Here is a 15,908-nt window from a genome sequence, read left to right on the forward strand (position 1 = left end):
GCAGCTGTGCACTCGCCGGCCGGCGCCGTGGGGGCCGGGGTCAATGCCATTAGCTTCCGCCTCAAGTGGGACGTGTGTGAAGGACAAAAGCGGAGCGTGGAGGGAAGTGGGCCGCCTTTCCCATCACCTTGAACTCCTCGCAGCTCCGTTTTCTTCTGTAGTGTGTGGTTTGAAATCCGGCAGCCATCGGCAAGGCGAGAGAGGCTGTGTCCGAGTTAAGCTGTGACCATTACCCCTGTCACTCTGAAAGGAAGAGAGGACAGCATTCCATTGTGAAATCTACACCCGAAGCTAACTGTTCAAAAAAAAAAATCATTTTTCCCTTATCGAAGTCGTCTCTGAATTTACCGAGGCGATTGGAATCACTGTTCAGGCCTCCACAGCAGGTTACTTCTGGTCTCGTGCCGTGGCCTGGTGAACCAGACCGCAGACCCCAGTGCCTGGTCTTGCCGTTGGCCAGACGGGGTTGGAGAAAGGCTGGCAGCCTAACTGCAGCTGCCTCCCGAGCCTCCCTTCTGGGGATCTGAGGTCCTCGCAGGTGAGTGGTGGGGCGCCTGTGAGCCAGTGACACCCAGAGCCTTCAGTCCTAAGAACTAGGGTACCTAGTTGATCTGGTGCCTTTGGGGACAATGAGCACCAGTCAGATGCAGAGGTCAGGGTTGAGAAAGAACTTTCACAGCCATTCGGAGCTTGTGTGGCCATTACTGTAATGCCCCCACAGGAGACAGAGGCAGAACCTGATTGCTCCTGATGTCACCTGACCTATATAAGTGGGGGTGTTGGGTTGTGACACAGCCCCTGGTCGCTGCTTCCCAGCTCTGTGCATGCTCATTCCCTTCCTCATGGACACTTCACGCCCGCAGATTTGTAGATGGTGAATGAGTCATTTGATGAAGATCCCTCCTCCTGTTTCTCCTCATTCTTTATTTTGATTATTTTGTATAAAAATATGTTGAGATCAGGGGCTAATGGTTGTGGAATTTTTGTGGTTCCTTCTGGTAGCAGAAATATATTGACAGATACCAAAACTTTGTACAAAATAGCAAGACTTAAGTAAGAAAAATCATGTAAGAAAGAAGGGGCCTACTTTGGGTGGTATCATTTGAGCGCTAGCATTAAACAAAGATTGGAAACTATTACATTAATTATGCACATATTCTCCCTAAGGGTGCTGCAAGGTCTCAGGAATCCACAGAGTTTAACACCCAAGCACCTGTGGTAGGAAAATGGTTTTCTTTTAAATATATTTTTTCCCATTTTCATTTCATCCAACCTCTTCATGAAGTCATCAGTGAAAATTGCTGTATTTCTGTTCTTCCCTCGCGTGTTACAGACCACTCTCAGTGCCGAATGTAAGTAGGCGAGCGAGTGAGGTGTGAGAGACGACACGGGGCAAACAAGACAAGGTATGCCCTTGTGCAAGTGGGTAGCCTTCACTGGGACTCCGCTTCCTCGTCCTGTGGAGCCCTTTGTTACAAGCTCTGGAATTGTATCTCACTTGATAAACTGCAAGTCTGTGTTTATTCATACATTAGGGGTAGGGTTTTATTTAGCATCGTGTGTGTGTGTGTGTGTGTGTGTGTGTGTGTGTGTGTGTGAGAGAGAGAGAGAGAGAGAGATTTGCTTCAAATCTGTGAATTTCTAGCCTAAGATCAGAACTAAAAGGTCTTTACAAGTACTTTATAAGTAGTTTATTTTCTAGACCCAAGGTATTCTGCAAATACCGTCTGGAGCAACGTGGGAAGTAACAGCTTTCTCAAGACAGGCTTAGATTCTAAACCAGTAAGTTGTTTTCTTTCTCTAGTAGCAGGGCTGAGTCCTCTGAAAAGAGGCCACCCTTCAGAAGTATGGCCAGAAAACGGAGTACAAGTCATCAAATACAAGGCCTACCAATCCACACCGTGTTTTAGAGTTCAAATCACCTATATTTAAAGGTGAATTTACAAAACTCTCATGAGGTATGCACACTGTCAAATATGGGATCCCTGCCTTGGTAAGCCAGCAGCTCTACGAGCTTGTCACATTTGATGATGCTTTCAGAAAGACTATTTGGCCACAGAGAGCATCACTGAGTCCTGTACACCTCGATCCATGTTTAAGTAGATACCTTTCTGCCTCTGGTTAATTTTTCTGGTAGTGATATCAAACATTTTATTTATACATTAGGGGGAGGGTTTTTTTTATCATCGTGTGTGTGTGTGTGTGTGTGTGTGTGTGTGTGTGTGTGTGAGAGAGAGAGAGAGAGAGAGAGATTTGCTTCAAATCTGTGAATTTCTAGCCTAAGATCAGAACTAAAAGGTCTTTACAAGTACTTTATAAGTAGTTTATTTTCTAGACCCAAGGTATTCTGCAAATACCGTCTGGAGCAACGTGGGAAGTAACAGCTTTCTCAAGACAGGCTTAGATTCTAAACCAGTAAGTTGTTTTCTTTCTCTAGTAGCAGGGCTGAGTCCTCTGAAAAGAGGCCACCCTTCAGAAGTATGGCCAGAAAACGGAGTACAAGTCATCAAATACAAGGCCTACCAATCCACACCGTGTTTTAGAGTTCAAATCACCTATATTTAAAGGTGAATTTACAAAACTCTCATGAGGTATGCACACTGTCAAATATGGGATCCCTGCCTTGGTAAGCCAGCAGCTCTACGAGCTTGTCACATTTGATGATGCTTTCAGAAAGACTATTTGGCCACAGAGAGCATCACTGAGTCCTGTACACCTCGATCCATGTTTAAGTAGATACCTTTCTGCCTCTGGTTAATTTTTCTGGTAGTGATATCAAACATCATTAAGTTTTCTAAACAGTACTACCTGGCTCATGATTCTCTATCTCGAGCCTATTGTCTGCCTCCACCAGCTGCCAGCGCCTCTCCTGGTCTTTTCCAGCCACACTGAGGCTCACTGCACCTCTGCTCAGCGCACCTGGGCACAGCCACCCTCAGGAAAATGTTATTAAGGTGCTATTAGCATGCAGCAAGGTGCCCTTCGGACTGCTCAGTTTATAACGTAATCCTCACAAGTGCACACATTCTTTGTGATGACAGCCGGGCTTCGTGTTTCTGGTGCAACACTAATAAGACTTGGAAGGAAAGAGGTAAATTAGATGGCCCAGCAAATTAGGAATTCAGGTAGCTGATGAAAGAGAGGAGAAATGAATCAAAGGGACAAAGAGCAGCAGAAGAAAAGGTATCCTTTGGTAGGAAAAAGGTGGCAAATAGAATATGTGAGGGATCAGGTAGGACTAAGAAAGAAAACATGAGCCATTTATGTGTGCACTTCGTGTGTGGAAAGGGGATGCACAACAGTAGGCCTGGAGAAAGACGTACCAGCTGAAAACAAAAGGTGGTAAAAAATAATTGTGTTTTCTATGCTGGGTAAAATATGCCAGCCATAGAACAACACATGCCTCATGGTCTCATGTATATGTGGAATTCGAAAAGTTGGACTTAGGGAAGCAGAACCAGAGGGGTGGGTTCTAGAGCCGGCAGCGGGGAGAGACAGGGAATGGGAGCTATTGATCAAAGGGCACAGAGTTTCAGATAGACTGGAGGAATTGGTTTTGAGATTTATGGCACAGCAGAGTGACTACAGTCAACAATAATGTATATTTCAAAATAACTGAGGGAGTATATTTCAGATAGCTCACCATAAAAATGATAGGTAAGCGAGGTGATGGATATGTTAATTCATTTGATTCCGTCACCTCGCATTGTATGTCTGTGTGTATATGTATGTCAAAACATCACACTGTACCCTGTGAATGTATACAGTTATGATTTGTCAATCAAAAATATATTAATAATTTAAAAATTAAAAGAAAGAGGAATTGCATTCAGGTAGAAAGAAAGACTGAATATTTTAGGATTGAGAAAACACTGGAAGGGGGACCAGCAGTTAGCGTAATGGCTATGTCGCTGAACTCCCATATAGCCGACTGTGGTTCGAGTCCCAGACCCGGTGGCTTAAACTCACGCCAGACACATGTGCGTGTGTGCCCAAGATCCCGAGAGGAGAATGGAGGAGAAGGGATTGCGGCGTGGCCATCCCCCGGGGGGTGATTTCTCACTTTCTGTCTCTCTGTCTCTCTCTGTGTCTTTCTGGCAAGTGCACGCGCCCTGGGGCAAAAACCTCTCCAAAAAATGAAAAAAAATAAAAAAGAAAACACTAGAAGGAAATCACACAAACAAAAGCCATCTGAGAAGTGCTTTCAGTACACATCCATGTACTGAAAGGTTCTAGGACCCTTTGCTGGACTTCTGTGCTGTTTTAGTGACTCATACAATTTTTTAAAAATGCATTTCCTAATTTGCAAAGTCAAGCTTATAACCCTTACCCTGCTTGTTCACACTATGGGCTGTTGTGAAGATCAAGGAGGATTATGGGTGTACAGAGGATTGTCATCCTGAACATGCTCTATAATTGTAAGGCTTTAGCAGAATTGGGGCTGCGGGAGCAAATGACAACCAACTTCCCAGTCCTTGCCAAACTGCATCTCCTCACTGATAAAAGATCTAACCTTTATTCTTTTCAATTTTCTAATTCGCTGAGGTTTTTATGTTGTTCTAAGGAACTGAGATGCTTTGATGGCAGAGATGAAGTTGAAGGTTGCCAATAGAGGAATATTGAATTGATCTCTTCATCATCACTCACCTTGCCGAGGTGGCCCCTGCTTTTCCCAGCCCCACGGCTTCACAGTATGGATGCTCACTGAGGGATGGCAGTTGAGTGGGAGTTTGTAAATTTCTTCCATTACTGTCCCTTTCTTTGAGGGTGGAGACAGGCCTGTTTCTGTAACTTTCCTGGCTAGCTCACTTTTCTGCAGATGGCAACATGCCCTTTGAAATTAGAGTTGAGCTTTATAATGCATTGCCATAATTTATGATTAAGGTTCTATATTGGCTACATTTGAATTGGACCCATTTAGAAGTCAAATTATGCAGTCTTTTTTTTATTTTCCCTTATAAAGCAATGGGGTCACTGCAGGTTGCTTGACAACTTCTGAGAGGACCACAGAGAACCTCATGGTCTGCCCTCTTGTGGTATTCTCAGGCTGCATCTCAGCCAGCCCTCAGCACTCTCTCTCCTTCAAATTTGGGTGGATCCCAAAGGTGCTGTGCTGCCAGCTTGTGTGCTTCAGTGGGTAGAGCAGCTGTCGACACCGCCATTACCGGTGCTGTGTGGTGTGGGAATATGAGTGGCCTTTACTGCTGTCAGGCCACAAAAGAGACAGCAAAGGGAATATGTGGCCACCAGAGACCAAGGAACCACAGCAGCCCATTCCTAGCAAAGCTGCATGCACTTCTCAGTTTTCCTGAACTGACCCCAAAGTGTCCAGCCTTTTCAGATCAATACCACCAGGTTATTGAACTAGAATTTGGCAATCAAAAAGGATTTATATCTGAATTCTGCTCACTGTGGCAAGCCTATGAGCCATCAAATTGGGAATTATTGCGCCTGCTTTACAGAGTGGTGAGGATTACATGCAATCACATTTCAATTCAATTAAAAAAGTATTTACCCAAGTACCTGCATATCACAGGGAGGGGGTGTCACAGAAATTTATGTGCAGAATCAAAATCTACCAACATGTGTGCATGACTGCTTGGAGCTTAGGAAAAGTGTTTGTCTTCTCAATTTACATTGATCTCTGTGTATCTTCATGCAAAGAGCAATTCTCATGAAATAATAAAACTATTATGTCTTTGAGGTAAAAACAAAGGTACTGAAAGGAAAGCCAATAAGTAGTAATGATATGGACAAAGCCTACCAACATGAAATAATATTTCCAACTGATCATCTTGTTAATTTAGAGGCCAACTAAGGTCCAATCATTTTTCAGGTTCTATAGCTTCCAGAGCCCCACCCAGACCTATTGAATTAGAATCTTTAAAGGTGGGGCCATGGATTGCAAAATGTTTTAGTCCCTTAAATGATGTGAATGTGAACAAGGTTTGGGAACCTCAGGATGGTGGACTAGCACTTAATCTTGGGTGTCAGATTTAGTTACATATTTGAGCCTGGATAAGTAACTTAACCTCCCAGCTTCAGTTTTCTAATCTGTGAAATGGCTCTAATCAAATGTTCCTGAGAGGACTGTTGTGTAGACTAAATAAGATAACATGTACCAAGGCCCTGATTTGTCTTGGTCAGTGTCAATCATCGTCCCTCCCCTTTATGGCCTTTCCATTCCAGCACATGATACTCAGTTTATACCAAAGTCTTCACTTATACCAGCAATTCCCAAGGGATTCCGCATTAAATACTCAGCTGTTGATGTAGACAGTGTGCATCAGGACAGTGCTAAGGGATACTTATAACTGTTTTCCACTCATGCCTTTCCTTCTCCAATAGAGCTATACTTCTTGTATAGAGAGGTATGCTCTCAAGTCATGGTTAAGGACCTAGGGGAGAGTTAGCCACTAGGTCCTAGTCAGAAAGCGTTCTCCCGTTACCACCTCCTAAGCTGTGTTGATCAGCTGGGTCTGCTAAATTCAAGGAGTTGAAAATGTCTGGTTAGTAATCAGCTGTGCAGAAGCAAAACAAAAGCGCCAGTCTTTTTGTTCTTAAGTTCTCTTCTCCACTGTCTGAGACCTCAGACTCTTTTGTTTCTATTGGTCGTAGGCATGATCTTAAGCAGCAGTTCTTAGACTTTTGACTTTAAGACCTCTGTAAACACTTACAAATTATTGAGGACCCCAAAGAACCATATTAGAAATTAAATTGAGAAATTTCTTAAATCCAAGCATGCATTCACTCTGTTAGCCATCAGACTGATGACATAACACTTATGAAATCTGAAAAACTCTGCCTGCACTCATGACATACTCAGAGCGGATAAAGAAATATGTATTGATATGATTGTGAAAGTAGTTTCAATCTTAAGGACCTTGGAGAAGATCTCAGATACTCTAGGAGTGCCTGAGCCACACTGAACTGTTGTTCTTGAGTACATATGTATGTCCTACCATGTTGATCAGTCTCACAGAGAAGCATAGAAGTCAAAGCTGAGATCATTGAATCACTGACTGACAAAGCTGGAAAAGGGTCTTAGAGAAAGCCTCAGGGCCTAACCCAGTTCCTTGGTTTTACAAATGAAGAACCTGAGCCCCAGAGAGGTGAAGTCATGTTACCAAGCTCACAGAGCCTGTGTGCCAGACCAAGTCGTCTAGGGCATCTGCTTGCTGCTGTGTCTCAGTTTAGTGCTTAGGGTACAGGCTGAGGTGAAGGACTTCTTGGTTTCAACCCTGCTCTATAACTGTGTCACCTTGGGCAAGTTTCTTAAGTTCTCTGGTCTCAACTTCCTTGTATATAAAATGTTAAGTGATAAAAAATATCTAGGGCCAGCGCATGGTCTGGTGGGTACGGTGACTGAATCCCACGTAGCCAGCTGCATGGTTTGTGTCTCTGATCCAGCAGCTTGGAAAGACACCAGCCATGTGTATGTGCATGCCCAAAATCCTGAAAGGAGGGAGAAATGGAGAAGGGATTGCTGTGTGACCATGCCACATGAGAGGTGCTTTCTCACTTTCTCTCTCTCTCTCTCTCTCTGGTGAGTACATATGCACTCTGACAATTTCTATTTTTTAATTGTCTTTTTTGGCTTGCTAGGAAAATTAAATGAGATAACGTATGGAGAGGGATTGTCATCTCGCATAAGCATTACACACACACGCGCGCACTTATCTCTTTTAGCTTCATGACTAACTCTTGTAAGGGCACATTTGTAATAGTACAGCAATCTCTACTCAGAAGTTACTACCAACATGTCCCCACCTCCTGATCTCAGTTGTTCAGCTCTTTCTAATAGCTTTCAGGCTGGCCCAGCTACATCACACAGGGAGGAGATTCCAGGCCTCATGGTGAACACCATCTCCTTCTGCCTTTCCGACAGGCAGAGCTAAAATAGGATCTAATTAGTTTACATGTCAGACCCAACAATCCATGCTGTATGTCATGCAGGAGTGATCAGTGTTTTCAAGGTGGTATGAAACCTCATAATGAGCCAACGAATAGTATTATTACAGTTGAATAAACTGAAGCATGATTTATGATGATTAAAATTTGTTTCTAGCATATGTTTTTCTTTTTTCTTTTTTCCCCCCCAAAGAGGAATGTGCGCTTCTGTAGCACCATCCATTTGCAAATTGCATTCCCAAACCACTCTTTAATTGTCTACTAATCAGTTCATGGGAGAGCTTAGTGATGCAGGTGACCCAGTTCTTCTTCTTTGACAAATGTAACTGTAACACTTTGTTCTTTTGGGGGATCCCTGGTGGCCCTCACATACAAGCCAACAGATTTCTGCTGCAAAAGTTTTTAATATTATTAAAACAGAATATGTGAATTTGAAGACTTCACAAGCAAGCAAGCAAAGAACAACAAAAGGCTGGGATTTCAAAATAATATCCTAGAAGTAACTATAGTTTTATGTATCCAGCCAAATGAGATAATCTATACTCTGTGGGCCCTGCTATCTCAGATCCTGTTTAGACATATGTGGGTATCAATAATAAATGAATAAATTGATTCATTCTCACTCTTGCTGAGTGTCTCTCTGGGAGATACCACTTGTGACTCTTGTTTACCCAAAGATCACTTTGAAGATAGAACACTCTGTAGTCCCAAATAGCTGCATCTTGCCTAGAATGGACATGTGATCATTATCTCTAAGCCACAAAATTAGAGTGTCTCTCTCTTGCTAAGGAGGTAGCACGTATTATTCAAAAACTACTGGGTTTAGAGTGAGAGGACCTGGGTTCTCATCCTGTCCCTTGCACAACTGTGTGATCAAAGCAAGTACCTCTCTGTGGTCTTCCTTCCCTTCATCTGTACGGTGCTCTTTCAGCAGTCATAACGAATGTTGGGCCACAGAGTGGTGGTCGATTCTCTCCACCTTCAGGCATATGAAACTGGCGATAGCCAATGGCCTTGCGAGAAGGAGCATGTTGTGTAAAATGAAAAGTGTTAAGTAGCTGGGTGAGCAAACCACAGTGACTCGGTGTGAATCTAGAATTCTTTCTCAGGTTTCCATGTCAGGGATAGCTCAATTCAGCACTCCTGTGCAAAGTGATGAACTTGAAAGACTTCAGGTTCACTCTTGGGCCTGTGAATGACTCCCATGGACACATTTATTTTTCAGTTATCTGTTGTGCATATCAGTCATCTATTACTGCATGACAAGTTTCCCCAAATAGAGTGGTTCTAAACAAAAATGATTATTTCTCATGATTCTGCAGGTTGGTTGGTTTGCCCTGGTTTTCCCTGGCTTATTCATGGGACTACACTTGTCTTTGGTTGATGCATTACTAGAGGCTGGGCTCATTTGGGATATGTGAGCTGTCTGGACCTTCTCTCTTCACATGGTCTTTCCGCTTCAAGAAGGTTGGCCCAGATTGGGTTGGCTTTGACAGCAGGCTAAGCCCCAGCTGGAGGTGTGTATAAAACCTCTGCTTCCTTTGTTAATGTTCTATTGGTTAAAGCAAATCATATGTTCAAGCTGAAATTTAACATGGGAAGAGACTTCTCCTAATATGGATACCAAGAGGTGAGACTTCTTGAGGCTGTTTATATAACAGTCTCCCCATTTGCCCTCAGTTTTCTTACTCTCTTGTCAGTCAGATGGCTTAATAAGAATGCATAGATTACTAGCCTGAGAGGAAGAGATGTGTTTATTATGTCAGATCTGTTTTTAAATAAGGATGTTACCATAAACTCCAATTTCCTCGCGAGTAAAGGGAAAGTCATGGACCAAGTGTCCCAAGGCCCTCCCATCAACTCACGAACACACACAACACACAAGACACTCATTTCCACCTCTCACTCGATGTAGAGATCAAATGTGATTGGAAGGGAACTAGCAGTTAGTGTAATGGCTATGTTGCTGAACTCCCATGTAGTTGACTGTGGTTCAAGTCCTGGACCCGGTGGCTTAAACTCAGGCCGGGCGCATGTGCGTGCGTGCCCAAGATCCCGAGAGGAGAATGGAGGAGAAGGGATTGCGGCGTGGCCATCCCCCTGGGGGGTGATTTCTCGCTTTCTGTCTCTCTGTCTCTCTCTGTCTGTCTGGCAAGCACAAGTGCCCTATAGCAAAAACCTCTCCAAAAAAAAAAAAAAAGAAGAAGAAAATATGTGATTGGAAGTATCTTGAAAACAGTAAGGAATTACACAAATGCAATTTATTATTACAAATTTTATTTATGAAGCTTTCTTATAAATATATCTTCAAAAAGCTTATGATGGGGGGATCAACAGATAGCGAAAAGGTTACATTGCTGGACTCCCATGTTGTCAACTGTGGTTTGAATCCTGGACCCGGCAGCTTAAAACTCACTCCAATGGAGCTGGCAGGTGGTGTGGTGGTTAGGGGTGCTGGACTCCTGCCTGGCCGACTGCATGGAGTCCTGGACCTGGTGGCTCTCTTTCTCACTTTCCATCTCTCTCTCTCTCTCTCTTTCTCTCTGTCTCAGTCTATCCTTCTCTGGTCAAATTAAAATAAATAAATAAATGTTAAATAAAATAATTCTTCATAAGAAAAGAAGAATCTCATGCTGGGTGCATATGTGTGCATGCCCCAAATCCTGAGAGAATGGAGGAGAAGGAGAAGGGACTGCAGCGTGGCCATCCCCTCTGGGGGGTGATTTCTCACTTTCTGTCTCTCTGGCAAGCACACGTGACCTATAGCAAAACTATCTCTACAAAAAAAAAAAATTATGATGGGATTTTAAATATATCTGTTAAAATATAGCATGGGGATTAAACATCATTTTAAAGGGCCAGCTCATGGTGTGCTGGCTAAGACAGCTGGATCCCACCCACTTGGCTGACTGTATGGTTCAAATCCCAGACCTGGTAGCTTGAAAAACACACCAGGCACATGTATGTGTGTGCCCAAAATCCCAAAAGGAAGGAGATGTGGAGAAGGGATTGCAGTGTGACCATTCCTCTGGGGGCTGCTTTCTCACTTTCTCTCTCTCCAACAAATGTACATGCCCTCTGGCAAAATTAAAAATAAAAACCGAAGAGCAAACATACACACACTTATAAGAAGTGCCTTATTCAGGGTTCTACTTCTTTTCTAGTGTTTTCAGTTCAGTTTTAAAAGATTTGGCAAATCAGGGCCAGCAGACAGCATAATTGTTATGTCACTGGACTCCTAGGTAGTCAACTGCAGTTCTAGTCCCGGACCCAGTGGCTTAAAACTCACACCAAGCGCATGTGCATGTGTGCCCAAGATCCTGAGAGGAGAATGAGGGAGAAGGTACTGTAGCGTGGCCATCTCCCCTGGGGGGTGATTTCTCACTTTCTGTCTTTCTATCTCTCTGGTGAGTGCACACACCCTATAGCAAAAACCTCTCTAAAACAACAACAACAACAACAAACAGGTTTGGCAAATCAGATCGGGGTGTGCTGTGGTAAAATTAAGTACAAAAGTGGGGACCGAAAGGTTGCAGCCTCTATTTAAAAATGGAGGCGTGAGGGGCCAGCAGGTGGTGTGATGGTTGAGGTGCTAGACTCCTACATGGCCAACCACTATTCAAGTCTTGGACCTGGTGGCTTGCTTTCTCACTCCCCATCCTCCCTCAGTCTCTCTAGTGAGTGTGTGTGTCATATAGCAAATTGAAAAAAAAAAATACTAGTAATAAATAAAATAAATAATCCTTAAAAAAACAAGAACGAAATGGAGGCATGCTACCTAGTCAGTTTGTACTTACTCTCAGTGTTTGGCAGCCTGCTCTGATAGGGAGTCCTAATTCAGCTATCCTCTCCTACCTTCCCAGTGTTTCTGTTTACTTGTTTGGTTCATCAGGTAATATTGCATCTCCATGTGTATGTTACAACAGCTCACATGTGACCTCCTTCTCAGTGCTCCAGGTTTACAGAGCTCTCTAAGGGTTCCGGGATGTCCATGGACCCCTTACTTCTTAACATTGTATGCAAATGCTCGGTGACTTGTGGCCCTGTCCTCAGTAAATGCCATCGTGTCCCTACCCACCTCCTATGTTTATTCTCTGAAAAACAGCCCTGAAGAGACAGGATTTAAAATTCAGAATCAGGGCCAGCAGGCGGCATAGTGGTTAAGATGCTGGATCCCAAATGGTCAACTCTGTGGTCCCAGTTCTGGACCCAGCAGCTTGAGAATCATGCTGGGCTCATGGGCACACTTGCTCAGAGTCTTGAGAGGAGAATGAAGGAGAAGGGAATATGGCATGGCCATTTCCCTGGGGGGTGATTTCTCACTTTCCCTCTCTCTGGCTTTCTCTGGTGAGTGCACACATCCTATGGCAAACATCCAAAAACAAAATTCAGAATCAACTTTCAGTTTGTATTAATAACTCTACATTCGATGTAAACTTCATACTCCTTCCCATGGCTCCTGAGGTCATTCCTAATGACCTCAGGCTGTTGGTTCCCCATTCTCCTAAGTCCATGCCTTACCTGTCATGTGTCCCACTGCCCAGCGTGCAGCCTCTGCACTCCAGCCTTAATGAATTGCATGCTGTTATGGAAATAAGACCACCTAATAGAAACAAGCAAAAGCTCTTGGTTCAGAGTTTGCTATTGCAAGGGAGTCAGCCATCATTACTTGTGTTTGGCCAATTAAAACATCAGCAGAGGAGTGAGAAAATGTCACAGTTGGAAAAAAGGAAGCCTTCAAGTATGCCCTGACTGGAGGCTGTAGGTTTTGGGAAGTTGCAGGTGAGCTAAAAAGAAGTGGTTGTCATGTGATTGATTGGGGAGCATATTCATCTTTCCTTAGTTCATTGTAAATTGGAAGCCAAGACAAAAATGAGAGGAGCACTCAGTTATTAATCAAGTCTCTTAGCCCTTTGGGGCTGATGGCTATCGGGGTTACTGTTTGGCCTCCTGGGCTGGTTGCCGCAGCTTGTGGGACAGAATACTGTTGTTATATATAGTCTGGCCATCATCCATTTATAGCAGGGGACTTCAGAAATGTCATGGAAAAGTGGAATTAAAGTAGGAGTCCATTTTGGTGCAAAAAAATTAGAAATTCATGCATAATGTTTTTATAATGTATATTTCCATGAACTTTTAAACATTTTTTTGAGAGAGATTTTTGCTGTAGGGTGTGTGAGCTGGCTGGAGAGACAGGGAAATACAGAGAGACAGAAACTGAAAAATCACATCCCAGGGGCATGGCCACATTGCAGTCCCATCTCCTCCATTCTCCTCTTGGGATTTTGGGCACACATGCACACGCACCCAGTGTGATTTTCAAGCCACCAGGTCTGGGACTCAAACTACAGTTGGCCATGTGAGAGTCTAGTGCGTTAACCACCACACCACGTTCTGGTCCCCCCATGAACTTTTTAAAGATCCCTAGATATGTAGTCTCGACATTCCCCCCAACTCTTTTCAGACTCCAGATTTCTGGCCTAAGCCTTTTCCAGTGTGTTTTCGTAGCATCTGCACTTCAATCCCCCTTTCTTTTAATTATTGCTATTTTACTTTCCCTTTTGGTCTAAAAAACCCCTCAACGGCAGGAAGTAGGTATTCTTCATTGTTGTATCTACAGTCTCTAGCATCATATCTGACCGACCCTCAGTCATCTTATAGTAAATGCTGATTAAACAAGTGATTGACAAGTACCAAACACAGCCCAGGTAGGACCCCTTTCTACCTCTGGCCTGCATTTCCCACTGCTTCATGGATATTTGTACCTGCATTTCACACTTACATCTCAAAATTATCATGTCACTTTCTCCCAAGCCGATTCTTCCTTGTACTGCAACCATTTTTTAAAGTCCCACCATTCTGCCTAATTCTCTCCCTTGACCTCGACGGCTGCTTTGACACCAGTGGGTCTCCTTCAGCTTTCTCTCTTCCATCTGTCCATCCTTTCCATTCCTACCTCAACCGTTGTTCTTGCTTGGACCCTGACCTCAACTTCCTGCCTGGCCACGGTGTTCCAATCCCACCCTCTAGAATCCATCCTCCAGACCTTTCAAGGTTCTATTTTGATTATGCTTCTCTCCTGTGGAAACCCTCCACACTTCTTAGCCTGGCATTCAAAACTCTGGGAAATATGATATTAAATGTTACATAGTGTCCACTACTCTTTGACACATGCCCTACTTTTCTATCAAATTGCCCTGGTTATCATTTTTAGGCCATGCCTTTTCCACCCCTTCTCCATGCTGCCTTCACCATCATTCCTGCCTAGCATAATGCCTACAGATCCTTTGTCTCATTCCAGCAACAGTTACACATAGTGCCCTGTGCAATCACGAGTGCGGATATCCTCTCTTACCGCCCTAACTCACTATAACATCTAGCCTAGCGGGTCTTTGCCTTGTCTAGAGTAGACACATGATAAATATTTGCTGAATGAATGAGTGAATGGTGAAGCTGGTCTGTACATCTAGAGTAACCCTCGCCTAAAATTGGTTCACCCATAGATGGATCTAGGGTTGATGAATTCAAACCTACGGCTGAGTTTGCTTGTAAATCACAAGATAATATACAGAGAGGAGCAGAATAATTACATGTCTGCATTGTCAGTGTTTTTGTAGTGCCTCCTTTTGTAATACTGGCAAATTGCTTTGTATTTGAATAAGTGCCAGAGTACGCTTTTCAGGCGATTTCTCTTTTTGAGGCCTGTACCGACTGCATGGCCAAACACCCGTTTCCCAGCTTATATCTAGAGCTCATCAGCTTCTCTTTAGCAGAAGTTCAGTTCATACTATGAAGGCATCTAAAGTATTTATTTCTTTATTCATTAATATTCTACAGTTGTGTGTCATACTGGAAAGTGGGATATGTTGGCAGAATTGGGGACCAATGGGTAGCTGGGATCTGCAAGGTCCTGGGTGAGAGAAGATTCGCTGAGGTGCACAGATGTGAGTAACAACCTCAGAGACCGGTATGGTGGGAAAGAAGGAAATGGCTGTGTGGCAGCTCCTGCTATCTGCAAGAGCCTGTCAGCGTGGTATTTCAGTTCTTGGATTTCTGAATCTGATGAAGATTAAACATTCTGAGAATGCCAGCACCCCGTGGAATGCCAGCCTAAGAACATGGACTAAAAAGAATGCCGACGAAATGTGAATAATCATACGCAGCCCATCTATTCATTTTAAAACATGATTAGATGATGCAAATTATCCATGATAATCATACATTAAAACAATTACAAATAAAACAGAATACATTGATTGTTTAAATTACTGAAGTTTATATTTAGAAATTGCTTTGGGTAGCATCAACATTTACTCTGCTGGCAGATTCACCTTTGCTGTCATGAGTTGCGAAGCAGCCATTTCAAATGGCTTTAATAACAATATGTGCTTTGGATGCAAGAGTTGGTTTTCTGCCCTGTTAGGCTCTTCTCTGTTTCATCATTGTAGGTCTTTATGTGTACCATGTACCGGTCCCTTTGCCTACGGTATCTCTCTTCCTTCTCCTTTGTCTTTCATTCTTCAGGATTAAATTAGAACCCTGACTCTCTTGTGACGCCACCTTAATTCCCTTCAGTATCGCTTTCTCCTCTGCAGCCACATGGCATCCTACACACTTGCTAAGGTGCACCCATGACCTCGAGCCATACCTGGAACCTCCCCTGCTAATTCCTCCAAGATAAGGAGGACCCTGCCTGAGTGGCTTTTGTGAACACCCTCCACTTTGTAGGTGACACAAGGCCTCACACTGAATGGAAAACAGGAAATAGTTAATGGAATTGGGCAGTGCAGGGTGGGGCCTCTTAACAGTTTAAACAGGTTAATTCTGAAGAGAACCGCTGTCTCCTTATTGCTGCTGCTCATTTGGTCCCTCTAGGCCTGCCATTCTTTTTTTTTCTTTCCTTAACTTTGCTATAGGGCATGTGTGCTTGCTGGAGAGAGACAGGGAGTGAGAGCAAGGGAGAAAGTGAGAAAGTTCCCCTCGTCTGGTGGTGGGAG

General features: G+C 43.6%; 1 protein-coding gene across 2 annotated transcripts in view; it reads left to right on the top strand.

Moving 5' to 3' along the window:
- Window positions 1-15,908, top strand: part of MSRA (methionine sulfoxide reductase A) — a 434,018-nt gene that overhangs the window by 331,177 nt on the left and 86,933 nt on the right. The window lies entirely within an intron of this gene.

Source organism: Tupaia chinensis, unplaced genomic scaffold (assembly GCF_000334495.1).
Source record: "Tupaia chinensis unplaced genomic scaffold, TupChi_1.0 Scaffold138390_1, whole genome shotgun sequence".
Lineage (NCBI taxonomy): Eukaryota > Metazoa > Chordata > Mammalia > Scandentia > Tupaiidae > Tupaia > Tupaia belangeri.